Consider the following 21,812-nt stretch of genomic DNA (forward strand, 5'->3'; position numbering starts at 1 on the left):
AGGATTCTGCTTATTTTTAATAGGTATAGTCTTCTTTGTTGTTAAAATTAAAAGCCTTTAGAATAGCTTAATTCAATGTAAGATGACTTCTCTATTGAACGAAGCGCAGAAGTATGCCTTCATAAAGCCCACAAGTAAATAATAGGGATTGCTTCTGCATTTCTCAGGGGCTGCTTAAAATATGTACCACTTGGATAAACATGTTGAATCAGAATGGCCACTGTTTAGGTTTGGATCACTCAGAGAATTTGACAATTTCCTGCAAGGCTCTGGGTTTGGGGAATACAGAAACTGATTGAAGCAACTTACTTGCAAGTGGCTATAGACATCCAAGTTCATCACTCAGCAGACTCTAGAACTATTCTCAGCCTCCCTTGAAAATTGGGTGGTCTTTATTTCCCCACTCTAAATGAATGTACCCTGGAGTGGTGGGTAATTGCCCAAGCCTGAAGAAGAAAATTACAATAAAAATGAAATGAAGAAAATTACTTAATTACAATGTAGTAACTCCAGAAATGCTCAAGATAAATGAGAAAATTCAGCAGACCCCTTAAATGTCACTGTAATTTAGCCCCATGCCCTAGAAATTCTAAATTGTAATTGACCCTAATTATATAAATACCCACTGGTGAGAAAGATCTGTTTTTAGGAGGCTTTACTGCTGCTGAACTTTGCTGACAAGTCACTCATGACTTCAACAGATGTCCTATATTTTTTTGGCCAAGGGGGGTCCTTAGGAACTAACTTTGCTCTCCATTCAGCAGCAAATGACACAATGCTCTTGAAGTATCAGGATAAGAAGTAAATAAATGAACTCTTGTAGTCATTGGTTTGTCTATTTTTATCTTACCTGTTAGTATGTTAGGAAAAATCCTCTAGCAAGTAACAAAAAGTGACTAAATTCTCACTTGAGCAGACAATGAAATATATTAGCTTGGAAAATTCAAAAAGTACTGTGATAGATTTGCTCATTAGGTGTCACTTTCCTAGAACATGGCATGCATTCTTGCTTTCTTCTCTCCCTTTTGATCTCTCTTTCTCTATTTAGCCACCCTGGCCATGCACGGATAGGTGTGTGCTTGTCTGTGTTTGGCTCTTTTTCCGTAATATAGAGACTAATGTTCATTATTCAAATAATTTGGCAATCAGAGTTCTTCACAGCTTGGACCATCCTTATTTCTCCATTCAGGTCAAGCTGGGAAAGGAAAAGCCTCTTCTTGTAGCTATTGAACAAAAATTCTGCATTCTGGTGGGTTAACCTTTAGTTTCTTGTCCATCCCTGAACTAAAAAAGTACTGTGGGCCAGTCACAATGGTTAATTCTATCATTTAGATGGTAGAGGCAGGAAACTCTAACTCAAGAGCCAGTCTGGACAGCCATAATCCAATCTGTTTAAAAAAAAAAAAACTCCCAAGCCCCTCAAATGTATCACCATCACCATCAATACCACCAAAACAATGGTAGGTGGAATGGGATTATGACTGCTGGGATTATGGATCTGTCACTTACACATCTAAGCCTACATGATAGTCATGCTGCTCTGAGAGCACTTACGTTTTGAGAGGAAGGGGAATATGCTATCTCCAAGAGAAGAGGAAGTATTTATTGTATATACTTGGTCTTCGAAGATGGACTTGAAGAAGAAATTATGCAAAATCTTTATCTTCTCAAGTTTTTCAGTAAGATATCTTTCCTCCAGCTTTTTCATTAGAAAACTTGGAAACCTCTAGAAAGTTTCAAAGAATGGAAAATGAACACCTTGTTGAAGCTGTATAAGATCCCTTCAACTTTCTTAGCATTTGAGTGGGTAAGGTAGGACTTAAGAATTTAATTGGCATAAAAGACTTAATAAGAAAAGAAGCATGCAAAATGATTTCATGTAAATGTTATGTGACACAGTCTTCAAAACAAAATGCAAAACCAAGAAATGACAGAGCCGATGTGTTTATATTTGGCTGAATAAAGGGAAGTTGCAGCAAAGTAACTCAAGTATGTGGAGATGCCAAAGAATAACTAGAATGACTTTAATAAGATTTGCTTCTTCAGAATTCTCTGTCTTAGTGTCCCATCCCTGAAGATCAAAATATTGCTTGCCTTCTGAATAGGAAGGACTTCTTCCATTTGGAAGTTTGGTTCCTTGCTTTCAAGAAGAAAAAAGGGAGGGTAGGAGAACCCTTTCTCTACCTGCTGATTTTAAGAGCCTTTAGCTCAAAATAATCCTTCTGCTAAAGTGACATATTCTGTCTCCCTTTGAATATAAACCATTTAGATTGAACAATTGTTAAACATTTTTAGCACCCTATCTTAAGTGGCAGGCTATATCATTTTTCATACCCACTCGACAAATTTTCTCAGATTTTCTTTAAATGAAGAATTTTAAATGCTCAATACTTCAGAATTCAAATGGAAACTAAATGTCATTTCCATGGTGCTGTGTCCTTTACCTGCCTTCCCTCTTTTGTTCCCTTTCTGAATACAGCCAAGAATCATCCTATTTCTCCAACAAGCTGTCTCATACACCCTGAAGGGAATAAGATTAAATGCAGAGTAGCATTCCTGTACCAAGGTGAATGCTTCTTATTAAAGAGATCCCCAGTTGATCTCTTAAATGCAATTCCCTGGTAATGTGAAACTCCTGAATTATTTATTATCTCATATTAGATCAAGAATATTATTTCTGAAAATAAATTTGTTATCACCCCCAAATCAGCGTTTCAAAATTTCTCTTTCTAAAGATTGAACCAGGGTGTAGATTTTTTTTCAACACTGGGGGCCGGGGGACAAACTAAAATTATTTAGAGTGCTTTTTATAGCTAGATATCTTCATATGCAAAAGAGGCAGGCACACAATGAAGACTTCTATTTTCTAGATGTAGTTACTAGTATTCTCTAGTCCAGTGAAATTTAACAATAAAGTAATGAATTCTAAACTTTGTATATTCATTCTTGAATGTGCCATATTGTCTCTTCTACTGTGGCACTGGTCAAAAATAAAGAATAACTGGTTTCCCCTCTTTCATGAAATTGCAGTCAATAATAAAAGAAGCTGACATTTCATAAGTCTTTATTGTGAGTTTTCAGTGGAGTAGGGTACCACTATCTCTTCCATTTTATAGAGAAGGAAATGAAGAAGAAAGTCAAGTGGCTGATGAGCCACATGGCATGAGCCTATGTAGCCCTAAAATAAATGCCCATTGCTTCAACACACAAAGCTTTGCCTAAACATGACAAATTATGCAAGAGAGAGCTAGATGTTTAAGAGTCAGTGATTATCGGGAACTTTAAAATCACTGCTACTTTAAACAAGAATGCCAAAATAATTGATTTTTATAAACATACACTTTTACATAATAGAAAAAGGCCTAAACGTATGAATAGCCAGGTATCCAAATGTATCTGTATAGTAAACATCTTTGCACATCAAGTTTGCCCACATGTGTCATTTCTTTAGAAGACAGTTGATTAGAAGTAGAAAATCTGAAGCAAAGATTCAGATATTACAAATATGTTGTATATATTACACATATTGTATACTCAGATATATATACAAATACAATTTGTGTTTTTAATTATTGTTTACAAATGAGTCTGTCATCCTTTGCACCCTGAGTTGTTTTTTTTTTTTTCAGCAACAAAAACCGTATTTAAGTGCCAATTTCAGAGATCTGGCCTAGAGAAAGCAAAGGGAGTCTGGCTGAACTCCCCCTGGGAATGTAGGTTCCTTGGCTCCTTCCTCAGGGGCAGGGCCCAGGTGGGCCCCTAGTATTCCAGGCAGCAGTTAAAGCAGACTAGGCTGCCAGTTCTAGCCTCCACCCTGGCCTCACTCATTCCTAGTCCAGCTTAGATTGGTGGTTCATCCTCATCCAGTGAATTGTCCTTCAAAAAGAAGCAAAGCAGGGGATCTTGAAAGCTTTGCTTATCCCCACTACAGAGTTCAGACTAGTACTGTAGTAACAGAGGAGAAACTCATTCTCAGTCTTAGGGATATCGCTGATGTTGATATATACCCGATTCAGGTTGGGCTCAACTCCAAGTCATAGGGGCTGGTGACAGGTTTATGGTCACTGATGCTGTACATCATGTGGCTGACATAGCTCTTCAAAGACAGAAGGAAGTAGGGGGTTGGCAGACAGGGGTGAGGGGCTTGGTATGGGGCTGCCGCTTCAATCTCCATAGGATACGGTTGGTCCATGCAGGCTTGCGTTTTTTCTCACTGGTATCATAGTTGTTGGACTTGTAGGTGGGTGGGAAGAAGCCTCCTGGAATTCCTGGAGCAGCGAGTCATCTCTCTTGGCAGTTCTGAGCTGATCCTTCTCCCACAGCTGGCTGAAGTTCTTATTTGTTATGGATTCCCGGACAAAGTGCAAGCCAAAGTCCTCAATCTGAAAGTTCATGTCTCCGAACCACAGAATAAGGTCATGATCCAAGACATTGGGGATAGCAGATCCCTCAAAATTCTGTGTCTCCGGGATCTGGTCAAAGTGTTCCAGCCTCTGGTCATTGTTGTATAGATGGGGAGGCGGGTGACAGTTGATGATACTTACATAATAGCCAGAAAGTTTCTGGCAGATCTGGACTCACCTTGGTTTCCCCAGTACCCATAGAGGCCAGTGGGAGTAGATTTCTTAGAGAGGATCTGGCTGTAGGGCAGATGTTGATACTTGGCGAAGAACAGTAAGAGGAGCTCCTGCCTGCGAACATGAGAGATCTTGATGAACTTCAGAGGGGAAAGTACATCCATGAAGAAACTGCTCTATGAGTCTCCAAAGGCAGTGTCAGAAAGGAGGCTTATGATCCCAGAATTCATTTCCCAATGATATACATATCCAGACTGAGGGTCTGGTTGTTCAGAAGTAGGTCACTCAGGTCTTGAGGGGGAGCTGCTACAGCCACATTCCATGTCACAACATGTATACTGAGCTTAGTGGGTTGGGGTCCCCTCGGATTCCGGTGATTCACAGCGGCCATCATCCCCACCGGGTGACCCGGCAGGCTCTGGTCTCCCCGCTCCAGCCCTGGTGGAGGCCGGAGCAGCCTCTCCAGTGCAGGTCTCCTCACTCCCTCTCGGCTTATTTTTCTTCCGGATTCTGACCGCCTGCCTCGTTTCCCTAAGAGGTGGGACCCTGAGTTTTTTGTTGTTTTTTTTTAATTACCAAAGCCATTTTTTCCCATAGAGAGAATTATTTCTCAACAAAATCACAGTATTCAATGAATCAATTGTTGGGGAAGCTGGTTAATTGTACTGTCTATTTTAATTTCTCCATTTTATATTTATCAATTATAAGCAAATGCCTTGAATATTGAGTCTGAACTAAAGTAGTTTGAAGGGATTACTCAGTTTGGTGGGGTTTTCTAGTCTTTTTGTCAGGTAGATTTAAGCTATAGGCCCTCTAATAAAAACCATGTGCATTGATAGTTAACAATATGTACATTAAAGAATTTTTTTTCTACCTTGAAATTACTAGCCTGGAGGAAGTTGAAAGTGAAGCAACATTCAGATCATCTTTGATGTAAAATATGTTTTGGTTCTGATTCATTGTGGTTATTTTCATTATATTCATTAAATGAGGCTCATGACTTTTTGAATTCATATCCATATTTTCTATCCTAGGGGATCTCACTACTGATATAGGCTGTATTTCTGTCAACGGTAGTGGATTAGTTGCAGTTTTTACCTTTTAATTAAACAGCTGCTGCCGCTAAACACAATTTTGAATTATTTAATAGTCCATATTACTTTAGTCAATGAACACTGCTTGAATTTTTTAATTATATGAAGCCATACATTTTTTATGATGTAGCTTTCTGAAAAATGAGTCGACAGAAGTAATAATTTGTTCTTTTGAGATGTCAGGAATATCTTAGCATATTTTAAAGTAATTATAACTGAAATTAAAAGCCAAGCTGATCAAAGACAAGATCTTCATCCTTGAAAACTATATGTATGGGATTTTAAATAAACCATATGTATGGGATTTTAAATAAAAGTCCGATTCAAGATGCTATCTGTCATCTTTGTCTCAGAAACAGGCAATATGTGTTAAATCCTACTGTATGTAGTTTAGTGTACTGGAGAGGATCCTAAAAGTTGTACTTTCTCATTGTTCCTCATTTCAAAAACTCAGTGCTTTATTATATGTGGCTTTGGGGCAATAGAATTTGCTTAGGTGATGGTGCCATTGAGAAGCAGAGATCAGTCAATCTAAAAACTATTTTCTGTTAACGTGAGTTTTTGTGAGGGCTCATGATTATCTTGTTACATTATTCTGAGTTATATTCAGAAATATTACCTAAATTCTTAGTTTTAATAAGTTTAAATGAATAATTCAGCACAGACTTGAAGATTATAGATCCTTGGAAAATATTTTTAAAAAGTGACAATGGCATAACCTTTCTTTCTTCTTACTCTTTGCTCTGTTCTCTCTCTTGCAGTGTTAAGGACTGAAGCTAGGGCCTCCAGCATCTCTACACCAGTAAGCAATATTCTATCCCATTCACATTTCTTTGTGGAAAATTTGTCTGTCTGTATATACATATATGTATATATAGGTCTATTCTGTGGAATCCTTTCTTGCTATTTGCTAGGGTAGAATATGACATATCATAATAGAAGTATTAAACAGTGGAATGAACACTTGAAAATATGTCACATATTTTAAAATTTTAAGGCTCATCACAACATTGGAATAACCTGACAATTTCTGTGATCTGAGAAGCTACCTTCAATATCTTGTTGTGACAGGAACTGGTATCTTTACCTTCCATCTTTGGTTGAATTTTCTTTAGTGGTGGAAGTAAACGAGAATGGTATAAGATTGGTCTTTGCTTTTTTTCAACTATACAAGGCATTTAATAGAGTCTAGATGATGGTAACTGTCAGAATTCCTAGAATAAATTATTTCCATCCTCCCAGCTGATTCATGTAGAGCATGAGAGAGTCCATTTAGAGAAGTCCACCTGGTCCTGTGTGTCTGCTTGAGGTTGACATCTGATCGATTCCTTATCTGACTTCACACACACACACACACACACACACACACACACACACACACACTGAGTTAAAGTTCATTACAGAACTAGGTGTTATAATAATACTGTAAAACATATTGTGAAGTAGTGTTGATCATTCCTCATTGTTACAAATATTAGGCTACATGAGATAAAGTTTCTGCCATTGAACTCATGTTTATGGATTAAATATGAGGAATAACCTCTATCTTCTAAAGGAGGTTAATTGCTTAGAACATTAAGGAGGAATTTAGTCAAAAGACACAGCCATGTATTGAATTTAATGATTTTATCTTGTGCTCATGTGACAGTCACAGAGTCTGGTCAAGTGGAGTTGAAGAGCTAACTTGAAGATTCCCTTAGTAGTTCTTTGACGTATTCATTTATTTGTCTCAGGTTAACAATTCTATGAAGATAATAATTTATCATTGGTGCTTATTGTTGTGATTTCTTCCTTTGTTTCCCTCACTGATCATAAGCTCCAAGAACAGGACCAAGTCTGTTTTGTTCAGTTGTCCAATGACAACTGTATAATAGTATAACTGTATAATAGTAATTAAGTGTTCTTTTTTTGACCATCCATGGATACCACTTGGCCAGGGAGTTACTTGAGGGAGCAAAATGAAAATGTCTAAAGGTAACCGTGGGCCTCTTTAGAAACAGTAGACTGAAAAGAAAACAGTCCATTTACTTGATCTGTATTGTTAAGTATGAGTGCTTCAAGTCTTTTCAAGTTTTTGATTGAATATTGACATCACAGTGAAAAAATGAGAAGGCTGAATCAAAGTCATTGTGGTTCAATTGATACTGTGTCTATTGATTCACAAACTGGTTGGTTTAAAAAGTAGATCTTTTTTACTCTCAAATGTTTATATGTTAACATAAAGTAAAGTAGTGGACTCGGGAGGATGTGTGTGTGTGTGTGTGTGTGTGTGTGTGTGTATGCTTGTGTGTTTACCTATAAGCAGCACCATATGTTAGTGCTGTCTCAAATGCCTTGTAGCTCCTATGACCATATTCTATCCAACAGAAAAAAAAGGGCAAAGTCAGGTCTCTTCAGATTGAAATATGTAGGTTCGATTTCAGGTAGATTTTGCCAAGCTAAAAAGTCAAGAAGACATTTACCAAAAGAAAAAGGTTAAGAGATTGAAGTTAACTAATGAGCCACCAGTTTTACTGTCAGTACCTGCTCTCTGCTTGGTATTATTCTGGGTATTGAGGCTATAACACTGAAGGAGGCAAAATCTTTGACAAAAATATTCAACGGATATTTTTATTATCACTGAGAAGTTTTAAAAAGGAGTTGCCATTCACCAAAGAAGTTTATAAATACAGTGCATCTTGATTGCTGTCACCCCCCTTTCAACATTGTCACCTACCCCTGCCAACCCTTTCCTTCCCTTCCTCATCTTAATTTGGGGTTATGTATGTATTTATTTATTTATTGCCTTTTAAGACAGTAGTTTATGTGTATAATGCATCTCGATCTATGTCACCCTCTTCATCCCCCCTTTGACTCACCCTTTACTTGTATTTGTCAATTCTGTGGTATGTACAATGATTTCTTGTCTACATTCTTCCTCTTTCCACCTTCTTTCTTCTATCCCTCTTCCTTTGGCCCAACCCTCTTGCCAGTACTTGTTTCCTGATACTAATTTTGTAGGGCTTTGACTTAGTCTTTTTAAAGAATTACACTATTTGCGCTCTCCATAGAGTCTATTAACTTCACTTGATTCATTTGTAATCCCTTACTTACCACCCTGTGTGTTTACTTGTAGATTTATGGGCAGTTTTAACTACCACAAATGAGGGAAAACATGCGACTTATCTTTCTCTGGGTCTATCTTAATTCACTTAATATAATTTTTTCAAGACTTTCCATTTCCTTACAATTGGTACAATATTATTTCTGATGGATAAATAGAATTCTATTGTGTAAAAATACTACATATTCATCTGTTGTGGGGCATCTAGGCTGATGCTATATCTTGCAACACAAACAACAAACTTTTTTTCTTAATATATATATTTCTTATAAAAATTGTACAGGGGGTTACAGTTACATGAGCAAGGTAATAAGTCCATTTCCTATTAGGCATTGTTATACTCTCCTTTATTTTTCCCCTACCATCCCTTTCCTCCCCACATTCCCAAATCCTCCCTCCCTTCTGCCATCCCCCTCCCCAAAGTTGTAAAGTTCCTTTTCAACATACTGTCTTGTATATCTCATTGTTACAATGGGTCATCCTGTATCCTTATTTCAGCTTTTTGTTAGTTCCCTTCCCCTCCCCAAATTAGAAAAATGTGTATACAAGATGCAGGACACCAGAATCAAATACAGTGGCAACAGGTTGTACCATGAGGGAAGAACCTACAAAGAAACAAAAAAAATCACATAGTACATTAAAAAGAACAGCAACAAAGATAAAATCTCTTGTGTCCCTATCTTGGGGTTCATTTTTGCTTAGCATCAATTATATGGTCATATGTACATAACTTTTGACCTCTTCTGCTTGTCCTAGACATATACTACTTATTGCAAATAAGGGAAACCATAGGACCTATGTTTCTTTAATATAATTTTTTCCAATTCTTTCCATTTCCTAACAAATGGGGCAGTATCATTCTTTCTGATGGACTCATAGAATTCCATTGTGTGGAATTTTCTTGATCCATTTATCTATTCAAGGGCATCTGGGTTGGTTCTATACCTTAGCTATGGTGAATAATGCTGCAATAAGCATAGTTGTGCTGGTAGCTTTAGTATAGCCTTGTTATGTTAGATAAATGCCTAAAAGTGGGATTGCTGGGTCATAGAGGAGCTCTATGTGGAGTCTTTTGAGGAACCTCCATACTGCTTTCCAAAGTGGTTCAACAAGTTTATATTCCCATCAACAATGCAATAGGGTTCCCTTTTGACCACATCCCCTCCAGCATCTGTTGTTATTAGAGTTCTTGATTATAGTCATTCTAACTGGGATGAAGTGGAATCTCAATGTTGCTTTGATTTGCATTTCTTTTATGGCTAGGGAGGTTGAGCATTTCTTCATGTGTCTATTGGCCATTCTTATTTCCTCTTCAGAGAAGTCTCTCTTTAAGTCTTTAGCCCACTTATTAATGGAGCAGTTGCTTCTTTGAGGATTTGTTGTTGGGGGATTTAATTTTTTGAGTTCTAAGTATATTTTAGATATAACCCTTGTCCGTTGTATGGCTAGTGAAGATCTTCTCCCAATCCATGGGCTTTCTATTGATTTGCTAGCTATGTCCTTTGCCATGCAGAAGCTCTGCAGTTTCCTGCAGTCCCATTTGTCCAACCTTTCTTTGATTTGAACAACAAACTCTTGAAACTATGATGTGCCTGGTAGTAATATATTCTTTGCAAAGAATAATTATGCAGAAGAGGTTGGTGAAAAGGCAAATGACAAAAGCAGGTAAAACACTGGGTAACAATTTAGTTCACAATGCCTGGAACTTGAATCAAATGAGACATTGAAGACTTTTAAATATTGCTAATATTTGACAGGCTTATCTTTCGACAGGAAAATTCTATCAGAGGATTCTGTATAGATTATCTTTCTTTTGATAATTAATTTTTTAATGAAATATGGTCCCATTATGTAAGCCAGCCTGGCCTATACTTATAATCCTTCTACCTCAGGGTTTCCAGTGTTGATATTACAAACATGCACTGCCATGCTAGTTCATCTTTTACATTCTTATTCATACTTACCAAGGAAGGAAGGAAGGAAAGAGGAAGGAAGGAAGGAAGGAAGGAAAAAATGTGAAACAAGAAATTTTAAAGTATGTATATACTTTTCATTTGCTCCCCAGTATTAATAAGCACCTCATGAAGATAGCCAAGTTTTTTTTTTGTTGTTTTCTTTTTTTGTTGGTCATGGGGCTTGAACTCTGGGCCTAAGTGCTGTCCCTGTCCCTCAGCTCTTCAGCTCAAGGCTAGCACTCCACCACTTGAGCCACAGCACTACTCCCAGTTTTCTGGTCATTTATTGGAGATAAGATTCACAGCCTTTCCTGCCCAGGTTGGCTTTGAACGGTGATCCTCAGATCTCAGCCTCCTAAGTAACTAGGATTACAGGCATGAGCCACCAGTGCCCAGCATAACCAAGTTTTATAGTAATGGTTTTTATAGTTAACTTTTTTCCATTAGTTGACTAGTTTTTCATTTTCTTAACCAGTAACTGTGATTAATCATTTGGTTGTTACCTGAACAGGTAAGGACCTGAAAGGTTAGGACCATGTTAAAACTACCTAGAAATTAGATAAGCAACAATGATGAATTATGAAATTACTGTGGTGACAATAATAATGAGCATAAAATGTAGTGATAGTAAGCCCTCTACTTTTTCTTCTTTTTTTTTTCCAGGTCCTGGGGCTTGAACTCAGAGCCTGGGCTCTGTCCCTGAGCCTCTCCATTCTCAAGGCTACCACTCTACCACTTGAGCCACAGCACCACTTCCATTTTTATCTGAGTAGTTTATTGGAGATAAGAGTCTTAAGGATGGGTTGGGAGGGTGGCTCAGTGGTAGAGCGCTTGCCTTGCATGCCTGAGGCCCTGCGTTCGATTCCTCAGTACCACATAAGCAAAAAGAAAAAAAAGCCAGAGGTGGCGCTGTGGCTCAAGTGCTAAAACGCTAGCTTTGAGCTGAAGAGCTGAGGGACAGTGCCCAGGCCCAGAGTTCAGGCCCCACAACCGGACATAAAAAAAAAAAAAAAACGAGTCTTAAGGGCTTTCCTGCCTGGGCTGGCTTTGAACCATGATGCTCAGATCTCAACCTCCTGAGTAGCTAGGATTACAGGCATGAGCCACTGAGGCCTGGCCCATGACATCTTTTATAACAACCCATTTTATTCTTAATAGTTGAAAAACAAAAGCAAGAAACCTAACTCTTTCTTAGCTATAAATTCTCTCAGCAGGTAAAGAATGCATGTTAGATGTTAGGAAACTAAGTCATGAGAGTATTAAAATAAAGAAAGAGCAGGAAGTGACTTCAACAGACCAGATCAACTTTCATGGAGAGTTGAAGAGGGGGACAATGGAGACGTGAGGAGAATCAGGAGACACAAGGCATAATGAGGGCAGTGGTGGAGGGACTTAAATAGGGTAATATGTGGGGTCAGTGTCCCAGGTAGCTGGAGGGTTCAAAACTTTGGAGAGTTTATCCTGCAGGTTTGGCTCAGGAAATGTCCTTTGAGGAGGCCGATCACTTGAGAGTGTTGAGGCAGTTGGCTTTCCTATTTACTATAAAATTCTGGCCTCGAGAATGGGCTAGAGAATTTCAGAGAGATTCCCTTGGGGAAAGGGTAATCAGTGGTCCAAGCCATGGAAGCCATATTGAGTTATAAGAACAAAGCAGATTACCATCATTGGAGACCAGAACCAACTATTGTAAGCTCTCCAGATGAACTTCTTTCTCCACCACCTATTTCTCTTTGCTAGATAAGAATTCTACTATTGACCTACATCCTTAATCCTTCTCTTTTTTGTTGAACCTTTCAGGGAAAGACTTTAAAACAAAAGCTGCAGATTAAAAGGAAGATGATGACTCAATGTACAATTATTTTCTTATCTCATTGCAATAAATACATTTAAATACATGCATTTGTTTACCTGCTGATTATTCTCCTTTATACTGGAAAAGTTGAGGTATCATAAATTCTGAGAAAATTCGAGTTTTTCATATAAAAGTAACTAAAACAACAGGGAGAAGGATTCACCTGCACATCTAGTCTTATATCACTGATTAACTTTGTCATATCTGCTAACCCTTTTATACTTCCTCTGTTTCTAATAAATGAAATTGTCACTGAGATTACACTGGATAATGATCGGAAAAAATTTGGAAGAGTTTTTCATGGTAAAGGGACATGGTTTCATAGCTCAGGCTGTGTTTAAATTGTGTTTAAATCTGTGTTTAAACTTCTTCAGTAAAGTGATCTCCTTCTCCTGCCCTCATTTCTCTCAGAAGTGTTGCAAGTACATTCCTGGCTTAGTGTTGGAAAAGTATTCACTATGATGAGGCTGTGCTTAGAAATACTTGCTTTTAAATTCTTAAAAATAAATCTGTGTTATTAGAAGAGATTCCCCAAGTCCTTTCTATGTAGGAAAACCCTGGTACATTTTAATCATTCTCAACATTTTTTTTTGAAATGGGGAGACTTATCTAGCTGGCACTAGTTTATCTTCATGATAGAGGAAGGTGAAGTCCCACTTCCTAGCTGATGGGCATGCCGGAATTCCAAGAGGCAGGGGTGGAGTCTTGGGCAATAGGTTCCTGGACCTGAACTTGGGAGACTCAAATTTCCTGTGACCCTGCCTCCAATCTGACAGTATTTAGGTGCAAATTAGCTCAGGTGCCATTATGCCCTGCCTCATGAGAGGTGTCTGTGTTGTTTCTTGTCTCCTGACTCTCTTCTGGTCACCATGGTGGGTGTCCCACTTCAGCTCTCCATTGGGATTGATCTCGTTTGTTGCTATTATTTTTCTGCTTTTTCCTCATGTGGTATCTTGGCTCAACCTTCTAGAAGTGTTGAGTGTATTCAAGGGGCAATAGGTCTTTTTGACAGGGGTCTGCCTGCAACTGCCAACTTTCCAACAAAGACTCTCAATTTGACCTCTCAGAACATGGCTTCTCTGCTTCTCATGATTGAATTACCTTACAATATTGTCCCTACAGAAGAAATGACTTGTTTACTGTTAGCCTGATATAAACGTTGAGTCTGCAGGTTGAGAACACATTGAGAAGTGAATTACAAAGGCATGCTCATCCCCTTCCTGCTACCTGACATCTATTTGAGACTTGGTTTCCACAAATATGGGAATATAGGTTGCTGTTATCTCAATTATGCAGAAGTAGCATCTCCAAGGGGTCTACTTTATCCTTCTTCCTGTTTTTTCTTTGTTCTGTGGTATTTGAATTGGACCAAAGCAAAGAGCTCTTCTATAGAGTAGTTTATTTGTGTTGGCACTTATTATGGTGTTGGCTCTTGCTATGCAAGAGGCCTAACCATAGAACATATTCCTATTGATATTAGGGTCATAATCCTGATAGTGAAGTCCAAATTAGCCACTTTGCATCCTAAATAGCATCTATTTTAGATTGATCTTCTGTTCTAGTGATGGAATTCAAAAAGTCTAGTTACCAGTCACTTGTATGTGTTTTAAATTGCAAATGGTAGCTCAATCAAAGCCTAACTGGATTCTAATAAGAGTCAGGATCACAGATATGAAAATGAACACAGATATCTTTTTCATTTTCTCCAAGCACATCTGATCTTTTTAGTAGAAATAACAGACAGTAATAGAATGGTACCTGTTGATTGGACTTCATTTGATAGTTTTTAGTAATGGCCTTTGTCCTGCTGTGGTAGATAAATGCTCACCGATTTGAGAAGCTCTAACTTTGTGAACCAGAACTAGTAATTATAATGGTATTTGCTTATTTATATAGTACTGCATATTTTCAAATTCTTTTGATATATTTTGTTTTATTTTAACCTTCTGATGCCAGTACTATGAATCTGTTATGCTATTTGCGAATATACCTATTTTAACCATGACGAACTGAGGACTAGGGAGCCTAGGGCAGACAGTAAGAGAGCACGAGCCAAGTAGAAACTGAGGTCACATGGCATCCTGCTTCAGCTCTCCATTGGGGTTGATCTAGTTTGTTGGTATTGTTTTTCTGCTCTTTCTTTCCTCTCCTGCCCTAATGGTTCAGTCTTCTGGCAGTGTTGAGTGTATTCAAGGGGCTGCAGGTCTTTGGGACAGGAGTCTGCCTGCAACCACACACTTTCCGATAAAAACTCCCAATTCGACCTCTCAGAATTTGGCTTGAATAAATTTACTCAAATCGATGGGTGACTTGATCTTTGATTTCCTTAAGTATTTAGACCTCTTATTCATTAAGTAGGAATCAGACACAGTAAATCTCATCATCATTTTCCTTTAAGTATGAATCTTTGTATGATTCCATGTTTTGGAGAAACTTGCTTGCTAGAAATCCAGTAGAAATCTAGGGACTCTAAAAGTCATTCAGTTAGTTGTCATGTTCCAAAAACAAGGGTCCATTTTGGATGAAATATCAGTTGTACATCCAACTACCAGTTTCATCATGAGGCAGAAATAAGTATATATCTTCCCTCCCTTTAGATTCTTCCTATTTCAAGATTTAAATATGTGCAAGGTAGTGGCAAAGACTCTGGAAACAGAAGCTTTTCAAAACGTGTCTTTTAATTAATTCAAGCCTTTGCTCTCAAATAATCAACTCCAAAGAGGCTACAAAGCAAAGCAAACCTGTGTTATGTATGTACAGTCTTAGAAAAATGGCAGTGATGTCCCTAAATGTGTTATTCAATTTTCTGTGGAACTCCATGGACCATGTTTTAAAAATGGCTTTAATTTTCTTTGAGGGATTATCATAATTGAAAAGGTCATAGGAATCAGCTCCATTACTAATGCATTTGTACTTGCCAAGACTCAGTCATGAGGAATCTCTCTGGTTTTCATTTTAGTACTTTCCTCTTTTGCTTTGTTGTATGATAAGAGAGAGAGTGAGAGCATGGGAGAGAGAGACAGAGAGACAGAGAGAAAGGTTGGCAAAAATGGGAAGTGAATCTGGTGCCAACAATTTTGTTTCTCAGCTCTGATCTTTGCCTTTCCTGAACCTTGTCATCTGTCAGCAAAGGAAGAGTGTTACTGCATTAAGAGTTTTAAAAATGAATCGATCATTCGAGACTTTCAGAAACCATATTCAGTCATCTTTAAAGTGCCATTCTCATGTAGGTGATATTGCTTCAAGGTTCTGCAGAACATATGCATAATGAAATGTTTTAACCTTTTATTTCATGCTTCTCAACATTTTAGAAGACATTTTTCCCATTCATCTTTCTTGGTGTTAAAATGAGCTTTTACTTTTCTTTTTTTTTTCTTTTATCTTTTTTTAGTAGAGCTAGAGGGGTATTTGAAAATTTCCTCTTTTTCTACAGAGTTTTGTGTGGAGCATTAAGAGAAATTTCTTAATCTTACAATAAAAGTATTATTTTATTTTTGGCAAGGATAACTTTTTTCAAGTATTAATATTATTAACTATGGGTAAGATGCCAGTGGTGTAACAGTCATTCCTATCTACTTTACATTAATCAATGGGCTTTATTCCTTGACATTTCATGTTGTAAATGTTAGTTCTTGGGAAAAACCAGAAGTCATTGAAAAAAAAAAAAAGAGAAGTAAAGAAGGTATCCAATGCAGTTTATATATGATGTGAATGATTGGCTTCTACCAGGCTATATCCAATGAGTCTTCCCACTTTGTGTGTGTGTGTGTGTGTGTGTGTGTGTGTGTGTACATGCTCATATCCATGCTGGTTTTGAATTTCATATCCATGCTGGTTTTGAATTTGAGACCTGGGCACTGTCCCTGAGATGATGATGATGATGATGATGATGATTTTGCTAAAGGCTACCACTCTGCCACTTGAGAGTCTACTCTACTTTTTGGTGGTTAATTGGAGATAAGAGTTTCATGGAATTTCTTCTGGGGGCTAACTTTGTTCCTCAGTCTCCTGAATAGCTATGATTATAGGCTTTGAGCCACTGTTGCTCGGTTCTTCCAGATTTTTAAAATTGAAAGTAGTGGTCTTTTTTTTTATAAATTATTATTTTTGAGTAGTTGTACAAAGAAGTTGCCATTTAACAAAGCCATTTATAAATATGATACGTCTTGATCAGTGTTAGCCCTTTCAACATTTCTCATGCATCCCTTCCCTATATACCCCTTCCCTCACTCTTCTTAATTTTGTAGGATATTCATTGAATTTTTGTCTGCATTTTCCTCCTTTCCCTTTTCCTCTTTCCCCTTGACCCATCCCACCCCTTTCAAGTACTGGCTTCATGGTACTCAAACTCCTTAATATTGATTTTGGCTTACTAAGGAATCATACTATTTGAGATATCCCTTGAATCAGCTGTATTTCCATTAATACACTTGTATACACTGGCATAACACCCAATCTATTTACTTGTAAATGTATAAGCTAACTATAGCTTCCACATATAAGGGAGAACATGGATTTTTTGACACTGTGGGCCTGATTTACTTCACTTAACATAATTTTTTCCAACTCTTTTGATTTCTTTAATATTGTAATATCATTCTTTTTAATGGCTGGGTAAAATTCTATTGTGTATCCAGGCATATTTTTTGATCCATCCATCCATCCATCTTGGGTCATCTAGCCTGATTCCATACATTGACTTGGTGAATAGTGCTGCAGTAAACATGGTTGAGCTGTATCCTGGCTTGTCATCTTTTGGGTAAATGCCCAAGAGAGAAATTGCTAGATCATAGGGTAGTTATGTGTTTAATTTTTTTTGAAGAACTGCCGTACTTCTTTGTAGAGTTTACATTTCTACATTGTATTAGGATTCCCTTTTGGCCACATCCTCACCAGCATCTTTATTTTTTGTTTAATGTAGTCCCATTTAATAAGTCTTTCTGATTTGCTGTGCTTCTGCATATGTACTTAGAAAGTTCCCAGAAGGCCTAATGTTTCCCCTACTCCTTTCTGTAATAATTATGATTTTGGAATTTACATTGATGTCTTTCATCCATTTTTGAATTGATGCTGGTACAAGTTGATATATGAGGATCTCGTTTCAGTTTTCTGCATGTGGATATCCAGTTTTGCCACGAACATTTGTTGAAGAGGCTGTTTTAGAAACCGGATTTTGATAAAGTAATTCATTGAGGCTTCTTCTTTTTTGACATGAATAATAATACTAAAAACCAAGATTTTAGGTACCAAGGCATAATAGTAGCCTGAACAACTTAAAACTCAATACAGCTATGGTGCAGTGAGCTATTTCTGGAGCTATTTCCCACTCTGGTATTCAAAGGATCTTGTGATACTTACCTTCTTTTGCATAAAAGATGAGAAACAGTTTCTGTTTTAGGGGATATTAAGTTCATTAAATAAAATAGCTTATATAAGGGCACTCATCAAAATCTCTCTCTTCTGATGTTAGACATAAATTTTATATGAATCCCTGATTTTGGTATCAAGATGTTTGTTGGAAGGGGTTGAGTAGAGGCTTCTGGTATCTGTGTGGTGTGCTTCATTTCTGTAAGAATCCAGGCATTTCTACATTGGGTTAGGTCATGTACAAAATAGTTAATAACATCACATTGCAAAAACAATTAAAAAGAGAAAAAATAGAGAGGCGGGAATATAAAGAAACATCAGGCTTTATAATGAGATTGTGTATACCATTCAGAAATTATATCTTTAAGTGTCAATTTCAGTATCAACTTCAGTGAAGATGCCTTTTTAATAAAAAGATATGCTCAAGGAAGCTTGGTTGAGTAGTTCACATGTAATCCCAGCACTCTGGAAACTGAGGCAGGGAAATCAAAAGTTTGAGTCCAGCCTGTACTGCATAGTGAATTTGAGGATAAGCCTGAGCTACATCATAAGACATCTCAAAAGAAAACACAAAACACAACAACAACCAAAAACTACAACAAAAAGATGCATCCAAGAATTCATAAGAATGAAAAATAGAAACTGAAACTTTTAGTCAGCATCAATGATTAAAAACAAGCACTGACACTTAAAAAGTGTGATTTATATTTCTAATCATCTCAGATCAGAGCTGTATAATTTATGTATGGACCAAATTACCAAGCAACATGGAACATGTATGTGTAATTACATATATAGTTAAATGCAACAAAAAGTATTAAATTAATAATCTAAGATTACTTTAATGACAGAAAGTAGATTAAGAAGCAGTGGTAATGGGGAGTTTTCAGTTTTCTGTTTCAGTTTTAATTTTTACTTTGAAAATATTTTCACATACCACTGTATAACTGAAGTGATAAAGAAGGAAATAAAACATATATCAACATCTCCATTCACAAAGAAAGGCAAGTGGCAATTAAAACTACATGAATATAAAGCATTGCTTATAGAAACTGCAGTCATAAATTGTTCAATAAAAACCCATTGTGCCACAACACTTCAACTACACTTAATGATTATTAAGTTGAAGTTTGAGCTGTATTGAAGACTGAAAAGAGAACAGAAAATAAATTCTACCAGAGGTGGAATGGAAGCCAATTGGCATTTCAACTGCAGTTGGTTTGCTTCATCTATTTCCTTATTCTATTTAATTTTATTTAATTTTAATTTATTCCTTTTCACACAGGGTCTCCATGTGTAGCCTAGGCTTGTCTTGAATTCAAGACCTGCCTTCCCTCAACCTTGTGAGTACTGGATTACATTATAGCCATCTCTTTTTATTTTGTTTATTTTTAATTTTGTTTCTGAGAAGTCATTTTTATCTAGGCTTGGTTCAGGACTCACATGAGATCTTACCATTGTCCTTAAGGTCCTCACCTGGTAGGTGTGATCAACATGCAGAGAGTGAATTACAAGGTACTGTCAGAAGCACAAACACAGTAAAGTTCAATCACTTAGCAGAAGGATATTGACTTAACAATGAGATAGTAATCATGGCAAGTTTCTGAGGGTGGTTGCATACAGTCCAGATTTTGACAGACAAACAAGAAAGCATTGTGAGAGAGGGTGAATTCAGGGACATGAGGAATAAGGATCATATGTTGTAAAGGACTTTGAAGAATTGTAAATAGACCAGGTAGATATATGGAAAACACAAGTGACCCTGTGGGTTTTCTGGCCAGAGGCATTCCAGTCTAACAATACTCCATGAGACTGGAGAAAATTATATTCTTAGTGCTGGACTGACTTTAAAAACAAAAGCAAATAAAAAAATTCAAATGCTGGTAGTATCTCTGCAGTGGATCTTGCTTATTGTTTGTGTTTATTGTGTTGTCCTACTGGAAGAAACCTTTTTAGGAAATGTATTACACCCTTTTCAGTCAAAGTAAGAAGTGGCTGACAGCTTCCAACTGTGATGTTTTCCAGGCTTCCTTTTGTCAAATGGGCAGCAGGCTGGGCTGCTTGGTACGTTTCAGATTACTGATCGTACACTGTCAAATGTGTTAACATGGAGGTTAAATGAGTCTTTATTTGCTGTTCTCTTGTGAGTTTTTAAGGTATTTAAGAGTATTTAAGGTATTTAAGAGTATTTAATGATATACAAATATATGTATATACATATGTATATATGTATATACATATATTTGGGTATAAATATATATATATATATATATATATAAGCAATTTCTTGACTGGGAAGGACATTGGCAATTATCTATCTGTGTGTGTGTGTCACACTTTGTTCTAGCAGATGAAAAGATGTGTTAGGAAGTACTGAGATATGAACTCAGGGCTTTCTGATTATTAAGCAGTAACTCTACCAATTGAGCCATACCCCCAGGTCGAGGAAAGTCCTTTGAAGCTATTGAATGAGCAGAATCTAGAATAATCTTATTTGATGGAAATGTATACATTCAAGATGGTATATCTTCCGTTTATGGCTATTCCTCCCCCTTTAAAGTGACCAATTAGAATTTGAGTGATTTTGGGTGTGTTTTAGGATCTTTTTCCCATTCCTCATCATGAAGAAATTGCACATTGTTAAGTATTATTCCTAACACTGTTGGGTACCTGCACAGCCCAGGCCAAAAATTTATACTTAGAAAGACATCTATACAAAAATAAAAATATAATATATCTATGATAACCTGGTTAAGTTATCCTTCACTGAACAATATTACACTATCATTATTAAAATAGCATTTTAAGGTGAGTTAAGCCCTGCCAGTGTTTTTTCAGTCAGTGTTTTGTCACTAATACATTTGTGTTTCTCCAAAGGAAGCAGACTTTGAAGGTGACAGGTACACAATGGGAAAGAATGTAGCTCAGCTTGAATCTTTGAGATTAAGGAGTGATATCTCTACCTCATAGCCTTATAGGTCAATGGGGAGAATCTTAGAAATCAATTCTTGTAGCAGCCAGGAACATCTGAAAGGAAATCAAAACTTATTATGCCAACACAGTTTATACCAGCTAAGAATGTCATATGAATTCAAAAGTCTGAAGCCAGGCAAAAGTATATGTAACAAAATCTCTTGCTAGAAATGTAGCTAAATTAACTATCATATTCTTTCCATGTGAATTAACAATAATGTGTTTAATATCAGAATAATAACTATATATGTATGTATAGGCATGCATATATTGTTTATAATTCAAAATAAACACACAGAAGCATGTATTGCATTAATACATGAGAATATTCTAGTATGTAAGAATGTTTATTGTGTAGTTACACTTAATGCAAAAGAATTCCATACATATTAAGTTCATTTACTACTACATCTATGTACAACTTTCCAGCATATAGATGCATATGCTTTTAAAATTTTGGGTGCTGTGTGTACAGCCTTAACCATGAAGGTTCACAAAGGATTCAGTTACTGTGTGATATTTAGAATTTTACTTTTATGCATGGCATGTTTGCCAGAGCATGTCTGTGTTCCAGTGTGTAGAAGATGCTGACAACTAATATATTTTTTAAAGGATTGATTCCATATGTAAAGGTGATTTAAAAATTGCCAAGCATTCTGAAGGAAATAAAGGAAAAATGTTGAGTAAGAAAGATGCAGAGAGGTAGTAGGAGAGCATAAAGGGTGGTTGCCTTCAAGTTGCATGTCAGAGGAGACCTTTGCTGGAGTGTGAGGTGGAGTGGGGTCATCTGGAGGAAAAGGATACAACTGTGGAACTTCCAGGGTAGGGCCCCTCCAGGCTAAACTAAAGGAAGAGCATAAGCAAAGGTGCTGAGGTGGCAAAGATGTTGGC

General features: G+C 37.0%; 1 protein-coding gene and 1 pseudogene across 5 annotated transcripts in view; one reads left to right on the forward strand and one right to left on the reverse strand.

Moving 5' to 3' along the window:
• Fhit (fragile histidine triad) overlaps window positions 1–21,812 on the forward strand; it is a 1,339,970-nt gene that overhangs the window by 846,744 nt on the left and 471,414 nt on the right. The gene's annotated exons all lie outside the window — the stretch shown is intronic.
• LOC105981227 lies at window positions 3,841–6,765 on the reverse strand (annotated as a pseudogene).

Source organism: Dipodomys ordii, unplaced genomic scaffold, assembly GCF_000151885.1.
Source record: "Dipodomys ordii isolate 6190 unplaced genomic scaffold, Dord_2.0 Scaffold12, whole genome shotgun sequence".
NCBI classification, from domain to species: Eukaryota; Metazoa; Chordata; class Mammalia; order Rodentia; family Heteromyidae; genus Dipodomys; species Dipodomys ordii.